The sequence below is a fragment of the Bufo gargarizans genome, chromosome 1, assembly GCF_014858855.1.
Source record: "Bufo gargarizans isolate SCDJY-AF-19 chromosome 1, ASM1485885v1, whole genome shotgun sequence".
Taxonomy (NCBI): Eukaryota; Metazoa; Chordata; class Amphibia; order Anura; family Bufonidae; genus Bufo; species Bufo gargarizans.
The window spans coordinates 716431163-716454122 of NC_058080.1; the positions used below are offsets into that span (position 1 = coordinate 716431163).

General features: G+C 43.8%; 1 protein-coding gene across 1 annotated transcript in view; it reads right to left on the reverse strand.

Annotated features, from left to right (window-relative positions):
• The window catches only part of ZBTB7C (zinc finger and BTB domain containing 7C), a 200796-nt gene extending 180715 nt beyond the window's left edge, over positions 1–20081 (reverse strand). The window contains exon 1 of the mRNA XM_044292640.1: positions 19992–20081. The gene's annotated coding sequence lies outside the window, so the exon portion shown is untranslated. The remainder of the gene's footprint in view (positions 1–19991) is intronic.
• Between the last annotated feature and the right edge of the window lie 2879 nt (positions 20082–22960).

A 22960-nucleotide genomic window follows, 5' to 3' on the forward strand; every position in this document is an offset into this window, starting at 1 on the left:
AACACTGTCTCCATCCGTCCTTGCATCTGGATGATGTACTCAATAACACTTTTGTGCGGTGTGGGTTGTTGTTCCCGCGCTTCTTTAGCTATGTCCAATAGACCGCGAGGGTGTCTGCCATATAGCAGTTCGAAGGGCGAGAACCCAGTAGAGGCCTGGGGCACCTCTCGCACTGCGAACATGAGATAGGGCAGAAGAAGGTCCCAGTCCCTCCCATCCTTAGACACCACTCTTTTTAACATATTTTTTAATGTTTCATTAAACCTCTCTACCAGGCCATCAGTTTGCAGATGATACACAGACGTCCGTAGCTGTTTTATGTGGAGCAACTTACAGAATTCCCTCATGACCTTGGTCAGTCAGAACCTCTTTAGGTAGTCCCACTCGGGAAAACATCTCCATTAACTCCTTAGCTATGAGTTTGGCTGATGTATGTCGCAGGGGCAACGCCTCTGGGTACCGAGTGGCATAGTCTAGGACGACTAAGATGTGTTGGTGCCCTCTAGCGGACTTCGGTACTGGGCCTATGAGATCCATAGCGATTTGCTTGAACAGAACCTCGATAATCAGGAGAGGTACCAGGGGACTATGGAAATGTGGCTGGGGGCTATTTATCTGGCAGGTTGGGCAAGATTTACAAAACTCTTCTACCTCTCTGAACACACTGGGCCAGTAAAACCGCTGTAGTATCCGGTCCTGTTTTTTCTGCCACCCTAGGTGACCCTCAAGAAAATGTTGGTGGGCAAGCTCCAATACGAGCTTGCCTTGGGCACCACCAGCTGTTCAATATGCTCACCCCGTAGTTGGTTTACCCGATACAGCATTCCCTAGTGAACGACAAAACGGGGAAACATCGACTCGGCCCCAGGTTTTTGTGGTTCACCATCAATTATTACCACATTCTCCCAGGCCCGGGATAAGGTTGGGTCCCGGTGTTGTGCGGTTCTGAAATTTTCACCGGAAACATTGAGGTCTGACAATTCAGGACCCGGCGGCAAATCCTCCACGTCTCCCACCATTACAATCAGTGGGGTTGTCTCCCCCTCTTCCACCAAAGTGGTGGTCACCCCTACCGCTGGCACTTCGGTCTCAGGTTCCCAGGGTTCCGGTTTCCCCCCTTAGCAAGGCCACTCTACTGGGGTTACACCTGTCTCACGGGTATCGGTAACTTTCGTATCAGGTCACAGTGCCAGGAAACCTGGGAAGTCTCTCTGTCAGAGCCTATGGTGTACGCTGTGACACTGTTGCAACACTTGCGGTTGCCCGCGGCAACGTGTTGCTGTGAGAGCATGCAGTGGCAGTGTCTCGACCTTCTGGGTGATTGCCGTGACATGGTTGCCACGCATGCTGTTGCCGGTGGTTACATGTTTGGTATGCTTGTGTGTGCACTTCCCCTTTAGGTTGTAGCCTCCCTCTGTCTGATGCTGTAAGGGTTAACTCCCTGACTGGGTGTGGTCACTTGGCTTATATCTTCTGTGGTTTCCTGGCTGGAGTCAGTTGTTCTTCAGCTGTGGTTGGTGCTGGAGCTCTGCTCCAGTCCAGGGTGTTCTATCTGTCCAGTGAGGACCACCCTTGTGGTCATCAATGTTATCCCGGTGTCTCCTTCCCTTCCTGTCCCTATTTGTATGGAGTGGGTTATGTCCAGGGTGTTTGTATGTCTAGTTTGGGGTTACATGTCTGTTGGTGTTTGATGTCCAGCATGTTTACTAGACATTCCCCTTTCTCATGTCTATTGTAGCTATGGGTGTCCTGAGTCCCTGTGTGGTTTGTGGTGTGTGCTGTGTCCTTTAATGTTGGTGTGGACACCAGCACTTGTGCACGGGTTCCAGTCAGTGTGTCTGTGGCAGGTAAGTGTGTTATTGGTTTCGATTACCTGCCATCTCCTTAAGCTGTATGTGTTCCCCTCTCCTTGCAGCCTGGCCTCAGATAGAGACTCCTGTTCCTCCATGACTGGGATGAACAGGTCGTCTCTTCCCTGCTCCTTGGTAAGGGATTACCAGGGCGACTTAGGGTCTCTAGGATTCCTGAGTATGAGTCGTCCTACCATCAGGGTCCACTCATACGGTGAGGAGTCAGGGAGAGGATTAGGGAAGCTGTAGGAGGTGACCTGCTCCCTTATTACTCCTTTTGGCCAGACTGATCCCCTTTTACCCTTTGACACCGCATGGTGATGTCACCGCCAGATCTCTGAGAAGCTCTGACAGACGTTCTTCAGTACCTCTTGCTTGAGGTTATTTTGTTTTGGTTTCGTTTTGTCATCTCGTTTCCCTCTCTCAGCTGTCATCTAGTTGCACTGATTGCATCCCTTTATATCCCCTCCCTTACTGCATCACTTTGCGGTTTATACAACTTCCTGGATTGTGCTCACTGCTAGATGCTGCAACTGCTGGTTCCTTAGTTAAGTCTGTTCCTTTATTTGTGTTTTCCTGTTGGCTTGACCCTAGGTGACCCTGACTCCCTCCGTATTAAGTGTAGGGAGCCGATGGTCGTGTCCCCTCACTATTATAGGGTTTTCTGGTGTCACACAGTCTAGGTACGAGGGCATGCAATTATCTATCATAAAGATCTTTGCATGGGCTGAGCAGTCAGGGAGAGCTCTAGGGCTTTTATAGGGCTCACCCTTATGTTCCTTAGTTTGGGATCAAGTCAGTCGGATCTTTATTTGTGTCTTCTAGTTTTTTGCAACACCATCTGTGACAGGTGGGGGGTTTCCCCCACTCCCCATCGTGATAGTGTCAAAGGGTAAAAGGGGATCAGCCTGCCACAGACACACTGACTGGAACCCGTGCACAAGTGCTGGTGTCCACACCAACATTAAAGGACACAGCACACACCACAAACCACACAGGGACCCAGGACACCTATAGCTGCAATAGACATGAGACAGGGGAATGTCTAGTAAACATGCTGGACATCAAACACCAACAGACATGTAACACCAAACTAGACATACAAACACCCTGGACATAACCCACTCCATACAAATAGGGACAGGAAGGGAAGGAGACACCGGGATAACATTGATGACCACAAGGGTGGCCCTCACTGGACAGATGGAACACCCTGGACTGGAGCAGAGCTCCAGCACCAACCACAGCTGAAGTACAACTGACTCCAGCCAGGAAACCACAGAAGATATAAGCCAAGTGACCACACCCAGTCAGGGAGTTAACTCTTACAGCACCATACAGAGGGAGGCTACAACTTAAAGGGGAAGTGCACACACAAGCATACCAAACCACCGGCAACAGCATGCGTGGCAACCATGTCACGGCAATCACCCAGAAGGCCGAGACACTGCCACCGCATGCTCTCAAAGCAACACATTGCTTTGGGCAACAGCAAGTGTGGTAACAGTGTCACAGCATACACCATAGGCCATGACACTCTCCCAATTATAAGTTCATAATGTAAATTGGTAGCGATGGCCACCTCGTGAGTTCACCTGCTGGCCACCGTGGACAGAGACACCAGGGTGGTGGGATAGTCCGTTAAGTTTCCATGGATGCACACCACCCCGACTTTTTGGCCAGTATACGCTGCGGGCAGCACCAGGGCAGCTCTTACCAGAGACACCAGACTCCCTGAGTCCAGCAGAGACACCGCTAGAGTGTCTCCCACTTCCACCTGGCACAGGTGGCTATTGTCTATAGTCTCGGGGGTAGTTAGTATCCATGGGTTCACCCCGATGGGGACAGTCGGCCCTTATGGGGCCAGGCTCCTGACAACGCAAGCAGACCATCAGCTGGGTCCGCAGGGGGTACATCCCTAGCAGGTCTTCCTGGCACCAGCCGCCGGGTCTGGGGTGGAGATTTCCGGGGTTTGACTGCCCCCTCCCAAAATAACCCTCCTGTAGATTCCTGGTAGCCTCATAGTGCTCCACCAGGTCAACCATCTCAAGGGCATTACCAGGAGACACCTGGCCGATCCAGTACTGGAGTGGGTATGGCAAAGCCCTCCAGAAGACATCAGCCAACAGACGGTCCAGCATAGCAGTGGAACTCAGCACGTCAGGCGGCAGCCATTTTTTCAACCAATGTAACAGATCATAAGACTGAGGTCTCGCAGGTTCAGCCCTGTTAAACTCCCACTGATGCACCCGCTGGGCCCGGACCAACACATTCACCCCCAGTCTTGCCAGAATCATCTCACCCTTTACTGTCGTGTAATCGGCCACTTTATCATCCGGTAAGTCGAAAAAACCCCTGTTGGGGTCAGGATGCCAGGAACGAAGCGATGACCTCAGCCCATTGATCTCGGGGTAGCTTCTCCCTCACAGCCACCTTTTTAAACACTGCCAGATAGGTCAACGTCGTCCAAGGGGGTCATCTTAGGGATCGCCACACTGACCGCTTTCCGGGCATCGCGGACGTTCTGGGACGCTCCTGACGCTTGTAAAGCCATCACATGCTGCAACAGCAGCTGGTTGGTTTCCTGCTGCTGCTTAGCCTCCCGCTGCTGCAAGTTAGCCTTCACGAGGGCTTTCACAACAGCTTCCATTTTATCCAGTGACACGGGTTGTAATCTCGCTGGTTTGATGTAAAACATGCAACCATGCCCGGAAAAACAAAAAATTTTTGGCCTTCAGGCGAGCTTCACTGCGCTTGCCCGCATCCTCCACCAATTGTGGAGATTCGCTCTGGTAGGCAGGCTAAGCGGATGCAGTACAGATGCAAAAAAAAAACTGCTTGTAAAGCAAAATTTCAGTGTTTATTCACACATAAGGCCAAAACAAAACAACAGTTTTCCGTCTTGGTGTTAGTTCACACAATGGAGAGTCCACAGAACCAAAAAATCACCTTGTTTGCAGTTTTATCAGCAGGCTCTAAGGGGCCTGTTTCCCAGCGTGCGGATCTCAGCCCTCCAGCATGGCACAAAGCCTCAGATCCCAAACACAGAGATTGACCGCGCTCCACTGTCAGAGAGGAGTAATCCACACCCAGCTGACACTGCTGGCTGGGTTTGATATAGGCCAGTCAAGACCCGGCCTGGAACGTTGGGAGTAGTCACCCACCCAACACTTTTGACTACTCCGAGTAAGAGGCGTCCCCAATCAGCTATACAGACATACTACAATAGCAAAAGTGTCAATCAGCACTAGCTGCCGCTGACACCTGAAATTACCGGCTCTTACTTCCCCGAGGCCAGGAACCTCGGTGAGACATACCTTCTGTCAACGACGGACCCTTGCGCCTTCCTACACTATGTAAAGAATATAACTAGCGTTTCCAACACACACCAATTCGCTTCTAAAATTAGTAGTGGAATAGAAAAATGGCAGCAGTCTGGCATTTTATTATATACTGTGCCCAAGAAATAACTGGTGGTTGCTATAGACAGCTGATCAGATGCCCACATTTTTGTATTAACAGGAATATTCCAAGGTGTGTGTCCCACTCCTAAAATACAAATGGCAGAAGATGTTTTTGGCAGGAAGTCTTGAAACATTCGTCTGCATGATTGGTACTTCCTGTTGTGTTACCGTTCAGCCAATACGCCAAGTGCCAGGGTGAGAGAAGAGAACGTTGTAAGCCGCCAGCTGCACCTCTGTGGTAAATCAGCTATTTCCACTCCTGTTGTAGAATTACTGCAGAACAATAACAAGAGTGGAGCTGAATGTGCTGCCACTTCTTGTGGATTTCAGAATTTAAAGTGCTCAGAGCATCTACGGTACTTCTTTGAATATGAGAGGATCTCTTTTATGACTGTAAATCTCCCCATGACCAAACAACTATAACAATGAAATCAGCTGGGTGCAACCAAAATAGCTAATTTTCTATACTGTACATATTAATGGGTATTTATGAAGTTCCATAGCTCCCATTCATAGCTTTTAGGTAGTTAGTAGTTCTTGTCCGTTAGGAGCAGTATTATAGTAGTTATATTCTTGTACATAGGGGGCAGTATTATAGTAGTTATATTCTTGTACATAGGGGGCAGTATTATAGTAGTTATATTCTTGTACATAGAAGCAGTATTATAGTAGTTATATTCTTGTACATAGGAGCAGTATTATAGTAGTTATATTCTTGTGTATATAGGAGGCAGTATTATAGTAGTTATATTCTTGTACATAGGAGGCAGTATTATAGTAGTTATATTCTTGTACATAGGAGGCAGTATTATAGTAGTTATATTCTTGTACATAGGAGGCAGTATTATACTAGTTATATTCTTGTATATAGGAGCATTTATTATATTAGTTATATTCTCGTACATAGGAGCAGTATTATAGTAGTTATATTCTTGTACATAGGAGCAGTATTATAGTAGTTATATTCTTGTATATAGGGGGCAGTATTATAGTAGTTATATTCTTGTACATCGGAGGCAGTATTATAGTAGTTATATTCATGTACATAGGAGGCAGTATTATAGTTGTTATATTCTTGTGTATATGAGACTGTATTATAGTAGTTATATTCTTGTACATAGGAGCAGTATTATAGTAGTTATATTCTTGTGTATATGTAGCCAGTTGTCTATAAACACTATGGAGTAGGAATGTAGGTATGAATTTATGTTCAAACAAGTCAAAGAAAACATTGCAGAAACCAAAAGTTCTAGGAAAATGCTTTTCCCATCCAGAAAAACTAAAAATACATCTTAGGACGCACCTTTTCCTATAAACACAGCAGCCGCTCACTCTCACTATTTCCCCACTTCCTCTGCACACATGCCAAATGTCATTTATAACACAGCTTGAATATTTCCTTTGTGGATGTAATATTTCCTGATGTGTATCTCGCTCTGTGTTCTCAGCTCCCGCTTTAAACCATCTGGTACGCGATATTTTCACACCAGAAACGTAAATGAAAAATCACTGGTATGGAGGCAATCACTGTCAGATATAATCCATGGGAGCAGAGTGATAAAACTGTGCACTTAGTGGTGGTTTCTAAATGATCTGCTAATATAAATGGTAGTTATAGTATATTATTTCTGATGGATACATTACAGCGGATATGTCACTGTTCTATCCTCTGTTCGCCTTGGACAAATACTACTTGTTAGATGGCTCCCTGGACAATAGGCTAATCATTATGTGCCCCTGGGCTGAGACCTCCAGTGATCGGTTGTAATCTGTGGGGGAACCTGCCAGTAAGGGGGCTGATTTATCAAAACCAATGTTTCATACGCTGGTCTTAAAGGGGTTTTCCAAGACTTTTATACTGATGACCTATTAGTATCTTATCGTTGAGGGTATGACAACTGGAACCTGTTTGATAAGGCACCAGTCTTCTCGTAGCTTAGCCTAGGTCATGTGACATCACGTTCATCGGTCATAGGCGTAGCACAGCCCTATTGAAGTGAATGGGTCCGAGCTGTAATACCAAGCACAGCCATTATACAGTGTACGGCACTGTGCTTGGTGAGCTACTGCGAGCGCCGATGCCTTCTCAAACTGTCTGCAAATTGTGGATCAGCAAAACATGGATGCCGCCCATGTGCGTTCCACAATTTTCAGAACAAAACGTGCGGCCCATTGTAGAAATTCCTATTCACGGGGCGAAGCAACAGATGTGGACAGTACTTGAAGTGCTGTCGGCATCTTTTGCAGCCCCAGTGAAGTGACCAGGTCCGCATCTGAGCTGTAAAAAATGCGGCTCGGATGCGGAACCAAACCACGTTTGTGTGCATGAGCCCTAAAAGTCTTAGGAAATCCCTTTAATCTAAGCTGGACTAAAATTTAAAAAGCCTAAAATTTGGGGATGTTTAATGTCAGAAAGCTGCCGTACAGCAATTCACAAATTCCTACCTAAGTGTTCAAATTCTATAAAATAGCCATGACGGATCCGGCATGAACACCATTGAAAGTCAATGGGGGACGGATCCGTTTTCTATTGTGTCTGAGAAAATGGATCTGGCACTATTGACTTGCATTGTGGGTCATGCCAGATCCATTTTGCTCTGCATCCCATGCTGGACAGAAAACCGCTGTTTGCAGTGGTTTTCTGTCCGGTATGGGAACGCAACCAAACGGAATGGAATGCATTCTGGAGCACTCCGTTCTGTTCAGTTGGGTTTTGTCCCTATTGACAATTAATGGGGATAAAACGGAAGCGTTTTTCTCTGGTATTGAGACCCTCTGCCAGATCTAAAAAACAAATGCAGATGTGAAAGTAGACTAACCTGTATTTGCAACGGCCGCCTCCCCCCAGGGCCCTTTAAGATGGCGACCCAGACGTAGGAAATGCATAGTGGTATATGGTGGTCTAAAATGTGTCACGGTGCTCCTACCTGGATACGGCTGGACCCCAGGCTTTGGCTCCAAAGCAAACAAATAGGGGGAATAATTGAGGGATAAAAGAATAACTTGAGTCCAGACCTTAAGATTGAAGTAAGCCAATGGGGACGGATCCGTTTTCTAGGACACAATATGGCACAATAGAAAACGGATCCGTCCTCCTTTCAATGGTGTTCATGACAGATCAGTCTTGGCTATATTACAGATAATACAAACGGATCCGTTCTGAACGGATGCAGACGGTTGTCCATGACGGATCAGCACCAAATGCGAGTGCGAAAGTAGCCTAAAACAGACCACTCACTGCCTATAGCACTGCAATTACTGCAAATCTGTGCTGTACTTCACTGCTTATTAATAACACTGCACTCACTGCTTATTAATAACACTGCATTCACTGCTTATTAATAAGATGCAGTTGAAAAGCAGCTTCAAGTTTTATCTTGGTCCAAGCAGGGTTTAGCATTACACTTGGCAGGCAAACTCGTCTCTGCTACATCTGTTTCTCTCTGGCTCTGCTGTACTGACAGGCTGGCTGTATAACTCAGATTCTTCTGTATGCTGCACTTTCTTTCTGTGGTCTGACTCTTACGTTATGCCAGGGAACTATGCTCCTGGCTTCTGAGGTTTTAAGCTTTGGCCTTCATGGCCAGCAGAGCTGAGGGTGCTCTGGCTGGCTTGGGCACGTCCAGCAGAGACGTGCCCAGCACACCCTCCCATGGCAAGGGGTAAGCTAGACTGCCTAAAACTGATCCCCACCCTTCCTGCAGGAAGTGGGACTCACCCACTCCTCCACAGAGGGGGGTTAGAATGGAATGGAAAGCTCCATTCTACCTAACTGTAGCTCTGCCGTATTTGCTGCCACCTGCTGGTGAACCAGGCACATTAGATTTGAACATAACAGTTGCAAACATTAGAAATACACAGTGTATAGGACCTGAAATAAATACACAAGATGACGTTATATTAGACCAATAAAGACAGTAGCGGGGTGAAGAAGTGGTAATGCCACTCTGGCGCGTTAGATATGTAATTTGGGTGGAGTTCACCTCTACACCTACTGTGAAGTCTGCTGGTGATAGAAAATGCACTGACAGTCAGGATTATATCGGAGCACTGAATGCCATTAAATGTCCTCGCTGTGAACGTCTACAGTTACAGGATGAATGCTGCTCTTCTGTCGCCATAAAAACATCATTAGGAAAAATCCCTAAAGGCGACAGAAGCTGTAAATCCGGCAATTCTACAATAATGAGTGAAGACCTGTTTGTTATCACTCCGTCTGGCAGCAAAGAGGTTAACTGCGCCTTGTCTCTGCCCCTCCAAAGTGATGTCTCCCCAGGAAGCCAACAGCAGTCTCCTAAAAATACTTCTCGTGGTTTCAATAAAAGCATTAGCTTCAAAGGGCAGGACTGAGATCCTCTGCACCAGAGGAGGGGGCACGGAGAACGTCTACATCTGGGGGACGCTGCAGATGTGTGAACAGGAGGCCAATCAGTGCACTCACTGCACTGTACTTCACTGTAATTCACTGCACTGTACTTCCCTGCACTCACTGCACTGTACTTCACTGCACTCACTGCACATCTGCACTGTACTTCACTGCACATCTGCACTGTACTTCACTGCACTGTACTTCACTGCACTCACTGCTTATTAATACCACTGCACTTGTTGCTTAGGCTACTTTTACACTGGCGTTTTGGCGTTCCGTTTGTGAGATCCGTTCAGGGCTCTCACAAGCGGTCCAAAACGGATCAGTTTTGCCCTAATGCATTATGAATGGAAAAGGATCCGCTCAGAATGCATCAGTTTGCCTCCGATCAGTCTCCATTCCGCTTTGGTGTCCGTCTTGGCTATGTTAAAGATAATACAAACGGATCCGTTCTGAATGGATGCATTATCTGAACGGATCCGTCTGTGCAGATCCATGACGGATCCGCAGCAAACGCGAGTGTGAAAGAATGCTTAGTAATTATACTGTACTCACTGCTTATATATAACACTGCAATCACTGTTTACAGCTGCACTGCCTTCATGACTTATCTACAAGTACACTGAACTCACTGCATATTTACAACTACACCATTCTTAAAGGGCCCTTTACACAGGATGAGAATTGAACAGATCATCGCTAATGAGTGTTCACGGTAGTGCTCGTTAGAGATAATCTGGCTCGTTCATCGGGTAATTGGATCGTTTGTGCAGCACCAAAGATCATCGTTTCCCAGTGGCAGATCCTGCTGTGTGAACACAATCTGCTTCTGGGAATAAAAAGAGACAATATGGGGAAGAGCGATGGCATTAGCGATCGTTGCCCCACATATTCTGGAGGAGATCGCTGCATATAAACGCAGCGCTCTCCTCCCTTAGCGATCAGCAGATTATCCCAACAATCTGCTTGTACATCGTCCCGTGTAAAGTGACCTTTACTGCAAGGAACTCTACTTGTTATCTACACTGCGCTCACTGCCTATCTACAATACACTGCACTCACTGCCTATCTACAATACACTGCACTCACTGCCTATCTACAATACACTGCACTCACTGCCTATCTACAATACACTGCACTCACTGCCTATCTACAACACACTGCACTCACTGCCTATCTACAACACACTGCACTCACTGCCTATCTACAACACACTGCACTCACTGCCTATCTACAACACACTGCACTCACTGCCTATCTACAATACACTGCACTTACTGCCTATCTACAACACACTGCACTCACTGCCTATCTACAACACACTGCACTCACTGCCTATCTACAACACACTGCACTCACTGCCTATCTACAACACACTGCACTCACTGCCTATCTACAACACACTGCACTCACTGCCTATCTACAATACACTGCACTCACTGCCTATCTACAACACACTGCACTCACTGCCGATCTACAATACACTGCACTCACTGCCTATCTACAACACACTGCACTCACTGCCTATCTACAATACACTGCACTCACTGCCTATCTACAATACACTGCACTCACTGCCTATCTACAATACACTGCACTCACTGCCTATCTACAATACACTGCACTCACTGCCTAACTACAATACACTGCACTCACTGCCTATCTACAATACACTGCACTCATTGTTTCAATACAACTAGATGCACGCAGTGCTTTATTTGATTGAAACAATACTTAATAATAATTACATCTGCCAATAAAAACATGTACATCCTAACCCCCCCCCCCCCTCCACCAGTGAAAGAGAACAGAGAAGAAACAATAATTGTAAAAATTGTCTATTATTTCCACTTAAATATTTAATCTATGGCTGAACAATGCAGATTTTTACAATACATTTTTCCCATATTATATTTTTTAGAGCTTTTCCCAGTCCTTAACAATGGGGTCGTTTATCGACATCCAGTAGGAGGCAATCATTTTCCTATCAACATATAAAGTCTTATGTATGGATGGGCAGTATACTGAAAGCACTACCACTTCACCCAAACAACCCAAAATGCATATGTTACAGTTACTGAAAACGACTGATTCAGTATATTCACCACCTCCTCCCAAAATCTGAATAACTTGTGGCAATACCACGATAGATGAACCAAATCTGCTCCATCCCTTAAACATTTAGGACCTTTGGATTCTTGCCTTCTCTCTATTCTACCCATTCTTTGGTGTTATGTATAACCTATAAAAAAATATATATATTGTCCATACCCATGATTGTGTGATAATAACGGATTGTTTTTATAAATGCTCCCGACTGTGCTACGGAGATATTGCCCAAATCCTCCTCCCATGTGGATTATCCAATACGTGTTCCTTCAGCATCTTATACACTTTCGTCAGGATGGCCTTTTTAACTTTAGCATTCCTAATTGTGGTCATCCATGTAAAATGTATACCCAACACCAACAGATCTAACCAAATGTTTCACTTATTCACATTCACAACTAAAGCCAATGGTTCTTTACCAGGCTGAAGTTATCTCTCATTACTATAAAGAAGATGATATTACCATTAATGAACAAATCCTTGACTGATGGCAAGCCTTGTCTTCTCCAGAAACCTTCTAATTCAGGCCTCTTCAGCTTTGGTAAGTTCACATTTCCCCAAAGTAGGGTTGTTGCCAATAACTCTTTTACACCCAAAATATCACATATATGAAGTTCTTTGGAACAGAGATCACCTTAATTGACCAAACTCCAGAAGTTCAAAAAAAAATATTAAAATCAGACTACCTTGTCATAGGTTTCATTACACAAGCATTGGATATAACATTTGACTTGTCCAACTGATGGAGCTGAAAAGTCAAAAAATAACCCGCTACCCTCTTTTGGGTACTGTAGGTAATGCTGTTACTCTTTACGTTGCTGAATAAACTTCAGTCTTGGTCATGCTCTTCCAACCAATTTTGAAAATTTCTAGCCGTGTGACATGTCACATTGTCTTGCTGGAAGATCTCATCTGTCCTAGGGAAGACAATCAACATGTATGGGTGTACGTGATCTGCAAGGATGGATTCATACCCAAATCGTTTGAGAGTGGCTCAGAGAATGCCACCAAAACCTTCCCCAGAACATAACACTGCCCCTAGCAGCTTGTGTTCTTCCAGCAATGGTTGCAGAGTGTTTGTTTTCTGATGTTTCTCGCCTGGTACGCCAATGTCCATCTCTTACATGAAGCAGAACACGTGACTCATGGGAGAAGACAACCCTTTGCCAATCAGCAGAGGTCCAATTCCGATACTGCAATAGAAATTGAAGCCTTTTCTGCTAATGCAACTTCATTAGCGGAGGTGCAGTGATCATCCATCTGCAGTTGAACGTGTCCGGTAGCCCCCTGTAGGTCTGCCCTGGCGCATCTTCATAGCCGACATTGACCTCTCACATCAATGGCACGTGCTGCTCCACAGTTTCCTCATCGCTTATTCACAATGGTGCCACGTGTCTTCTCACCATACACTTTCACCACAGCAGCACTGTACAGTTTCAGAAATCCCACCACCCTTGGCCCCAAAAAAAACTATAATCATCCCTTTTTTTTACAGATTTTACCTATGACAGTAACAAGGGATATGTGTGCAGACTATCACGCACTTTATATACCCACCGAGCCAGCTCACAAAGTAAAACGTAACGAGTGGTCATAATAATGTGACCGTTTATTTAATCCCAAGTCCTTAAAACTAGTAAAGGGGTCTGTATACTAAAGATGCCTGTAATATGGGCACAATCCAGTGGGAGCAAGACAGGCTTTAATGAACTCATCCAAACCCATGAAAATTGTCCAAGTAGCTGAAATGTAGATATCACAGAGTCACAGTGCACCTACTGCTTATCCACAACTACTCTGCACTGCAGTCATTGCTTATCTACAAGCACACTGCACTCACTGAACTCTACAAGTACACTGCACTCACTGAACTATACAAGCACACTGCACTCACTGAACTCTACAAGCACACTGCACTCACTGAACTCTACAAGTACACTGCACTCACTGAACTCTACAAGCACACTGCACTCACTGAACTCTACAAGCACACTGCACTCACTGAACTCTACAAGCACACTGCACTCACTGAACTCTACAAGCACACTGCACTCACTGAACTCTACAAGTACACTGCACTCACTGAACTCTACAAGTACACTGCACTCACTGAACTATACAAGCACACTGCACTCACTGAACTCTACAAGCACACTGCACGCACTGAACTCTACAAGTACACTGCACTTACTGAACTCTACAAGTACACTGCACTCACTGAACTCTACAAGTACACTACACTCACTGAACTCTACAAGTACACTGCACTCACTGAGCTATACAAGCACACTGAACTCTACAAGTACACTGCACTCACTGAACTCTACAAGTACACTGCACTCACTGAACTCTACAAGTACACTGCACTCACTGAACTCTACAAGTACACTGCACTCACTGAACTCTACAAGTACACTGCACTCACTGAACTCTACAAGCACACTGCACTCACTGAACTCTACAAGCACACTGCACTCACTGAACTCTACAAGCACACTGCACTCACTGAACTCTACAAGCACACTGCACTCACTGAACTCTACAAGTACACTGCACTCACTGAACTCTACAAGTACACTGCACTCACTGAACTCTACAAGTACACTGCACTCACTGAACTCTACAAGTACACTGCACTCACTGAACTCTACAAGTACACTGCACTCACTGAACTCTACAAGTACACTGAACTCTACAAGCACACTGCACTCACTGAACTCTACAAGTACACTGCACTCACTGAACTCTACAAGTACACTGCACTCACTGAACTCTACAAGTACACTGCACTCACTGAACTCTACAAGTACACTGCACTCACTGAACTCTACAAGCACACTGCACTCACTGAACTCTACAAGTACACTGCACTCACTGCTTACCTACATCTATGCTGTAACCACTGGCTCTCTACAACTACACTGCATTCACTGCTTATCTCCAATACACTGAACTCATTGCTTAGTGTGCCCTCAATGTTTATCTACAAGTACACTGTAATCACCGCTTATCTTCATTACACCACACTCACTGCTCATCTACAGCTACTCTGCACTCATTGTTTATTTACAAGTGCACTGCAGTAATTGCTTATGTACAACTACGCTGAACTCACTGCATATCCACAACAAGAGTACACTTAGGGCGCATGCACACGAACGTGTGCTGCCTGTTGCCGTATTGCGGATCCGCAATACACTGGCACCGTTCCGTGTGCATTCTGCATCACGGATGTGGACCCATTCATTTCAATGGGTCTGCAAATCCGGAGATGTGGAACGGAACACTACGGAAGCACAACGGAGTGCTTCCGTGGGGTTCTGTTCCGTACTTCGGTTCCGCAAAAAGATAGAACTTGCTCTATCTTTTTGCAGAACGGACGAATGCAGACCCATTCAAGTTGAATGGGTCTGGATTCATCCCGGCAGCCGTACGGAGGTTGCCCGTGCATTGGGGACCGCAAATTGTGGTCCCCAATGCACGGAACGGCACACTTACGGCTGTGTGAATGAGCCCCTAGGCTGAGTTCACACTTCAGTTATTTGGTCAGTTATTTTGATCGGTTATTGTGAGCCAAAACCAGGAGCTGGTCAAAAACACAGAACAGGAGCAGATCAAATCTGATCTCTGAGTCGGCTTCACTACTGATTTTGACAATAACTGATGGGAATAACTAACCAAATAACTGAAGTGTGAACTCAGCCTAACTTCTCTACAAGTACTCTGCACTCACTGCTTATCTACAAGTACTCTGCACTCACTGCTTATCTACAAGTACTCTGCACTCACTGCTTATCTACAAGTACTCTGCACTCACTGCTTATCTACAAGTACACTGCACTCACTGCTTATCTACAAGTACTCTGCACTCACTGCTTATCTACAAGTACTCTGCACTCACTGCTTATCTACAACTATACTGCACTCACTGCTTATCTACAAGTACTCTGCACTCACTGATTCTCTACAAGTACTCTGCACTCACTGCTTCTCTACAAGTACTCTGCACTCACTGCTTATCTACAAGTACACTGCACTCACTGCTTATCTACAAGTACTCTGCACTCACTGCTTATCTACAAGTACTCTGCACTCACTGCTTATCTACAAGTACTCTGCACTCACTGCTTATCTACAAGTACACTGCACTCACTGCTTATCTACAAGTACACTGCACTCACTGCTTATCTACAAGTACTCTGCACTCACTGCTTATCTATAACTACACTGCCCATCAACATCATGTACACTGCATATATACAAGTATAGTGCACTCTATTAACTACACTCCCCGCTTACCTACAAGTATACTAGACTCAATGGTTAGACAGCTATAATACATTCACTGCTTACCTACAGGTATTCACACCTTATTTACAACTACACTGCAATCACTGCTTATCTCTAACTACAGTGCATTCAATGCTTATCTACAAATACAGTGCCCTCACTGCTTATTAACAACTACACTGGATATCTACAAGTATACTGTACTCCCACCTTATATATGGCACTGTAATCATTGCTTATCTATAACTACAGCATACTCCCTGCTTATCTTCAAGTACAGTGACAAATGACAAACATTTGTAATGTGCTTTTCTCACAGGGACTCAAAGCGCAGGAATAGTTGTGTGGTAGGGGCTACTCACTCGGACGTCAGTGGCAGCCATATAGACACACAACTCCAACACATATTAGAGTCAATTTTGTAGGAAGCCAATTTCTATATTTTTGGGAGTGTGGGTGGAAACCGGAGTATACGGCGGAAACCCATGAAAACATGGGGAGAACATACAAACTCCAAGCAGATGTTGTTCCTGATCGGATTCAAACTCAGGACCCCAGTGCTGCAAAGCACCAGTGCTAACCACTGAGCCACCATGCACTCACTTATTTTACAGCGTACTCACTCCTTATCCACAACAACTCTGCGCTCATTGCTCATCTACAATTGCACTGCACGCACTGCTTAGCTAGAACTAACCACTTAGATCACTGCTCAATAAAAATGACACTACATTCACAGCGTATCTACTAGTACAGTCCATTCTCTGCATATCTTCAAGTACAGTACGCTCACTACGCTCACTGCTCACTATACTTATGACTTAGGCTACTTTCACACTTGCGGCAGAGGAATCCGGCAGTCAGTTCTGTCGCTGGAACTGCCTGCTGAATCTGGCAAAACGTATGCCAACTGAATGCATTTTAAGACTGATCAGGATCCTGATCCGTCTTACAAATGCATTGCAAGAACGGATCCGTCTGTCCGTTTGTCATATGGACAAACGGATCCGTTACGATTTTTTTTCACATTTTTACCAGTCTGCGCACTAATACATTCCTATGGGAAAAAATCCCAGATCCGGTATTCAGGCAAGTGTTCAGTTTTTTTGGCCGGGGATAAAATCGTAGCATGCTGCAGTATTATCTCCGTCCAAAACGCCGTTCAGTGACTGAACTGATGACATCCTGATGCATCCTGAACGGATTGCTCTCCATACAGAATGCATTAGGATAAAACTGATCAGTTCTTTTCTGGTATAGAGCCCCTAGGACAGAACTCAGTGCCGGAAAAGAAAAACGCAAGTGTGAAAGTACCCTTATTTACAACTACACAGCACAACTCTGCACTGTGTATCTACAAGTACACTGGACTCAATGCTCATCTACAAGTATAGTGCAATTATTGCTAATCTACAAGTAAACTACACTCACTTTGTATCTAGCACTACACTTAGGTTACTGCTCACTAGGTTACTGCTCACTAACATTTACACTGCACTCACTGCTTATCCACAACTACTCTGCACAGTTTTTCCCACATAGACACTGCACTCATTGCTCATCTACAACTACACTGCATTCACTCTGTATCTACAACAGTGCACTCGCTGCTTATTTTACAGTGGACCCAATGCTTATCCACAACACTGAACTCAATGCTCATCTACAAGTACACTGCACTCACTGCTTATCTCCACCTCCAGTGCCATTACTGCTAATTCACAAATTCACTGTGCATATCTATATCTACACTGCACTACAAGTACACTGCACTCATTGCTTATTGTATGTAAAAGAAAACCGCACTCACTGCATATGTAGAAGTACACTTGGCTCACTGGTCATTAACAACTACAATGCAATCACTTCTTATCCGCAAGTACACTGCACTCACTGCTTATCTAAAACAGCTTTTAGTTCACTACTCATTAGGAACTACACTGTACTCACTAGTTATGTATAACTACATTATATTCACTGCTTAGCCACACCTACTCTGCACTCACTGTATATCTACAATGGAAACTGTATTCGCTGCTAATTTACAACTACACTGCACTCACTGCTTATCTACAATTACACTGGACTCACTGCTAATCTACAATTACACTGGACTCACTGCTTATCTACAATTACACTGGACTCACTGCTTATCTACAATTACACTGGACTCACTGCTAATCTACAATTACACTGGACTCACTGCTTATCTACAATTACACTGGACTCACTGCTTATCTACAACTACAGTGTGTTAACTGCTTATTAACAACTACACTGCATTCACTGCTTATCTACAACTAGACTGCGCTCACTGCTTATCTACACTGCGCTCACTGCTTATCTATATGTATGCTACACACATTGTTTATAAACAACTATACTGCATTCACTGCTTATCTACAACTATACTAAAACCCCTGCGTATCTATAACTACAGTGAACTTACAGTTTATCCACAACTACACTGTGTTCACTGCCTGTTAATAACTACACTGTATTCATTGTTTACAACTGATGGTTTTTGTGGTTTTACGTTATGTTCAGGACAGCCTGAATCATTGAGCCTGATCATCAAAATATTCTTATAAAACAGATTGTCCCACAATTAAATATTAACTCTGTTAAATGCCAAAACATAGCAACATAGTGTACAAAATGTCATTGATCTGATAAAAAAAAACTGCCCATTTGTAGAAATTACTGTTACATGCTTGTTATAGAGACTCTGGTGTTTCGCACCTGATCGCGGGGCCCATCAATCAGCAGACGCACCTTTATCACCAGCCACAGTATCTTTGTGGGACAACCCCTTTCAACTAGAATATATAACAATGTGGCACGTATCACACCCTGTTAATATAAGATAACTATATTAACACATTCACCACCTTAAATCCCCAGGGACGTTGGCACTAAACTGATTGTCATAGTCCACAAACCACTTCATCATCCTAGACCACCAAGGATATTCAGTTTCTGAAAATACAATGTATCAGTATGTATCCGTATCTTTATAGTTGTTATACAATGATCTTTCTATCTTATAACAATTTCTTTCTATCTATCTCATATCTATCTATCCATCTACTATCTATCTCGTATCTATCGACCTATCTACCTCATATCTATCTATCCATCTACTATCTACCTCATATCTATCTATCCATCTACTATCTACCTCATATCTATTGTCTATCTAATATCTATCTACTATCTATCTATCCAATATCTACTATCTATCTCGTATCTATCTATCTAATGGCATCCTGGCAGCGCTCTACCCAGGTAAGTTTCCTTTTGCTCTTCATATGACTGTCCATTAAACTAGATTATTTCACAATCTGACACGTATCCCATACACATGTATCTACCACTTCTATACCTTAGTGAATATATTCCCTTATGTTCAATATGTGTCTACAACCTACACCTGCACATTACCTATATGCACTAACCATACTACCAGTACCACCATAAGTGATGTCTAATATTTCCCTAGAACATCCAATCTGCTCTACCAAAACTTTACTTACCCATACCTATAGAAATGTGCGCAAAGCCTACGACATGCAACAGGATAAGCTCTGCTACATCCTTATATAAAGCATGGACACCTAGATGACTAGCATCAATTGCACATCTAGAAAAAGTTAGAACAAAATCCCGTCTGATCACCTAAGGGTTAATACACCTCCCAGGTAGTCAGGACCCCTATTAGACAGACCCCACGAACGTGGCGGACGCCTCAACTTCCTTGCAGACACATAGTAAGTTTACCATGATGCTAAATGGAAGAAGACACAAAGATCCCTGAGCCAATGGTTAAGTGTCCGGTGCGCGGGGCCAATTATCCTAAAATGATGCCTTCATTAGGTTAATGAGAGTGGCCTGGTTGAGGACGCTCACCTCTGTGTGTGTGATGGCAGCTGGTTGCTAGTGCCAGCCTGTGGGTGTCTGTTCCAGCACTCAGGAATATCTCTGCAGCTGCTAATGACAGGATACACTGGATGCACAATGTCTTCAGTGCTTCCTCTTCTTGTCTTTGCTTGCAGAGGTGAAATGCACTGGACAGAAGAGGCTGGATGTCTTACGTTGGCGGTCTACCTCCTTGGACATGGCTTGAGCCTCCCTGATCTCAGTCTGGCTTGCATGTCCCTGGTTGCACAGACTCATCTCTCTGTGTCTCTCCCTCCCTTACTTGTCCTTTCCCTCTTGCCCCCTCCCATGCTTGTTTTTTTTTTTTTTTGTCTCACTTATTTTTTATGTCACCGTGCTTGACTCTCCGCTCATCTCCCACAGATATACATCCTACCCTCTCCCCTGCACTCCCTGCCTCTGTCTATATATCTTCTTTATTTCCCCCAAGCCCTCATCTCCTCCCACTTACTGGATTTTCTTCTAGATTCCATCTCTCACACTTATTTTCATTAAAAGTGACACCAGTCGCCCCGAGGCGCCAGGAAGGTGACCCCAAAATCACCCCCTCCAGGAAAGTGCACTACCTTAGGTGTTTTTTCCTGGGTACTTTTCTTTTTTTTTTGCTGGCCGCACTCTGTAATCATCTGGCAGAAATAATGTGGATTTCGACGTATCCTTATTCCCAGCTGCCTGAATTTATCCCTGCAAGCAAGGAACTGAATAATTCTCAGACCCTTAGGAAAGACATTGGCGTAATAAATACGTAGGATTATTCTTCTATAAAGCTCCCACGTCGCCCTTTAACTGGGCATGCTAATGAAAACTTCAAACCGCAGCCATGTAAATTAACCAGTGCAGCAGATTTCCACTTAAACTAACCCCGTTGTAGGGAAGCTTCTCCGGAAATTCACAAAATATTATAGGCACTGCAGCGGTGAAAGTTATAGCAGAATCCTGAGGTTAAAACGACAAAGGATTAACATGTAAGCATACATATATATATAGTAGTTATATTCTTGTACATAGGAGGCAGTATTATAGTAGTTATATTCTTGTACATAGGGGGCAGTATTATAGTAGTTATATTCTTGTACATAGGAGGCAATGTTATAGTAGTTATATTCTTGTACATAGGAAGCAGTATTATAGTAGTTATATTCTTGTACATAGGAGGCAGTATTATAGTAGTTATATTCTTGTACATAGGAGGCAGTATTATAGTAGTTATATTCTTGTACATAGGAGGCAGTATTATAGTAGTTATATTCTTGTACATAGGAGGCAGTATTATAGTAGTTATATTCTTGTACATAGGAGCAGTATTATAGTAGTTATATTCTTGTACATAGGAGCAGTATTATATTAGTTATATTCTTGTACATAGAAGGCAGTATTATAGTAGTTATATTCTTGTACATATAAGCAGTATTATAGCAGTTATATTCTCGTACATATGAGCAGTATTATAGTAGTTATATTATTGTACATAGGAGCCGTATTATAGTAGTTATAGTCTTGTACATAGGAGCAGTATTATAGTAGTTATATTCTTGTATATAGGAGGCAGTATTATAGTAGTTATATTCTTGTATATAGGGGGCAGTATTATAGTAGTTATATTCTTGTACATAGGAGCAGTATTATAGTAGTTATATTCCTGTACATAGGAGGCAGTATTATAGTAGTTATATTCTTGTACATAGAAGGCAGTATTATAGTAGTTATATTCTTGTACATAGGAGCAGTATTATAGCAGTTATATTCTTGTACATAGGAGGCAGTATTATAGTAGTTATAGTCTTGTACATAGGAGCAGTATTATAGTAGTTATATTCTTGTATATAGGGGGCAGTATTATAGTAGTTATATTCTTGTACATAGGAGGCAGTATTATAGTAGTTATATTCTTGTACATAGGAGCAGTATTATAGTAGTTATATTCTTGTACATAGAAGGCAGTATTATAGTAGTTATATTCTTGTATATAGGAGCAGTATTATAGTATTTATATTCTTGTACATAGTGAGCAATATTATAGTAGTTATATTCTTGTACATAGGAGCAGTATCATAGTAGTTATATTCTTGTACATAGGAGCAGTATTATAGTAGTTATATTCTTGTTTGTACATAGAAGGCAGTATTATAGTAGTTATATTCTTGTACATAGGAGGAGTATTATAGTAGTCATATTCTTGTACATAGGAGGAGTATTATAGTAGTTATATTCTTGTACCTAGAAGGCAGTATAAGGCTTCATTCACACAGTCAGTGTTTGGTCAGTGATTTCCATCAGTGATTGTGAGCCAAAACCAGGAGTGGATCCTACACAGACATAAGGTAGAAGGAAAAGATCTGCACCTGTTCTGTGTTTTGGACCCGCACTTGGTTTTGGCTCAAAATCACTGATGGAAATCACTGACCAAACACTGACTGTGCGAATAAGGCCCAATAGTAGTAACATAGTAACATAGTAACATAGTATATAAGGCCGAAAAAAGACATTTGTCCATCCAGTTCGGCCTGTTATCCCGCAAGTTGATCCAGAGGAAGACCCCTCTCTAGTAGCTATAGCCTGTAATATTATTAAGCTCCAGAAATACGTCCATGGCCCTCTTGAATTCCTTTATTGTACTCACCATCACCACCTCCTCAGGCAGAGAGTTCCATAGTCTCACTGCTTTTACCGTAAAGAATCCTTTTCTATGTTTGTGTACAAACCTTCTTTCCTCCAGACGCAGAGGATGTCCCCTCGTCACAGTCACAGTCCTGGGGATAAATAGCTGATGGGATAGATCTCTGTACTGACCCTTGATATATTTATACATATTAATTAGATCTCCCCTCAGTCGTCTTTTTTCTAAAGTGAATAACCCTAATGCTGATAATCTTTCAGGGTACTGTAGTTGCCCCATTCCAGTTATTACTTTAGTTGCCCTCCTCTGGACCTTCTCCAGC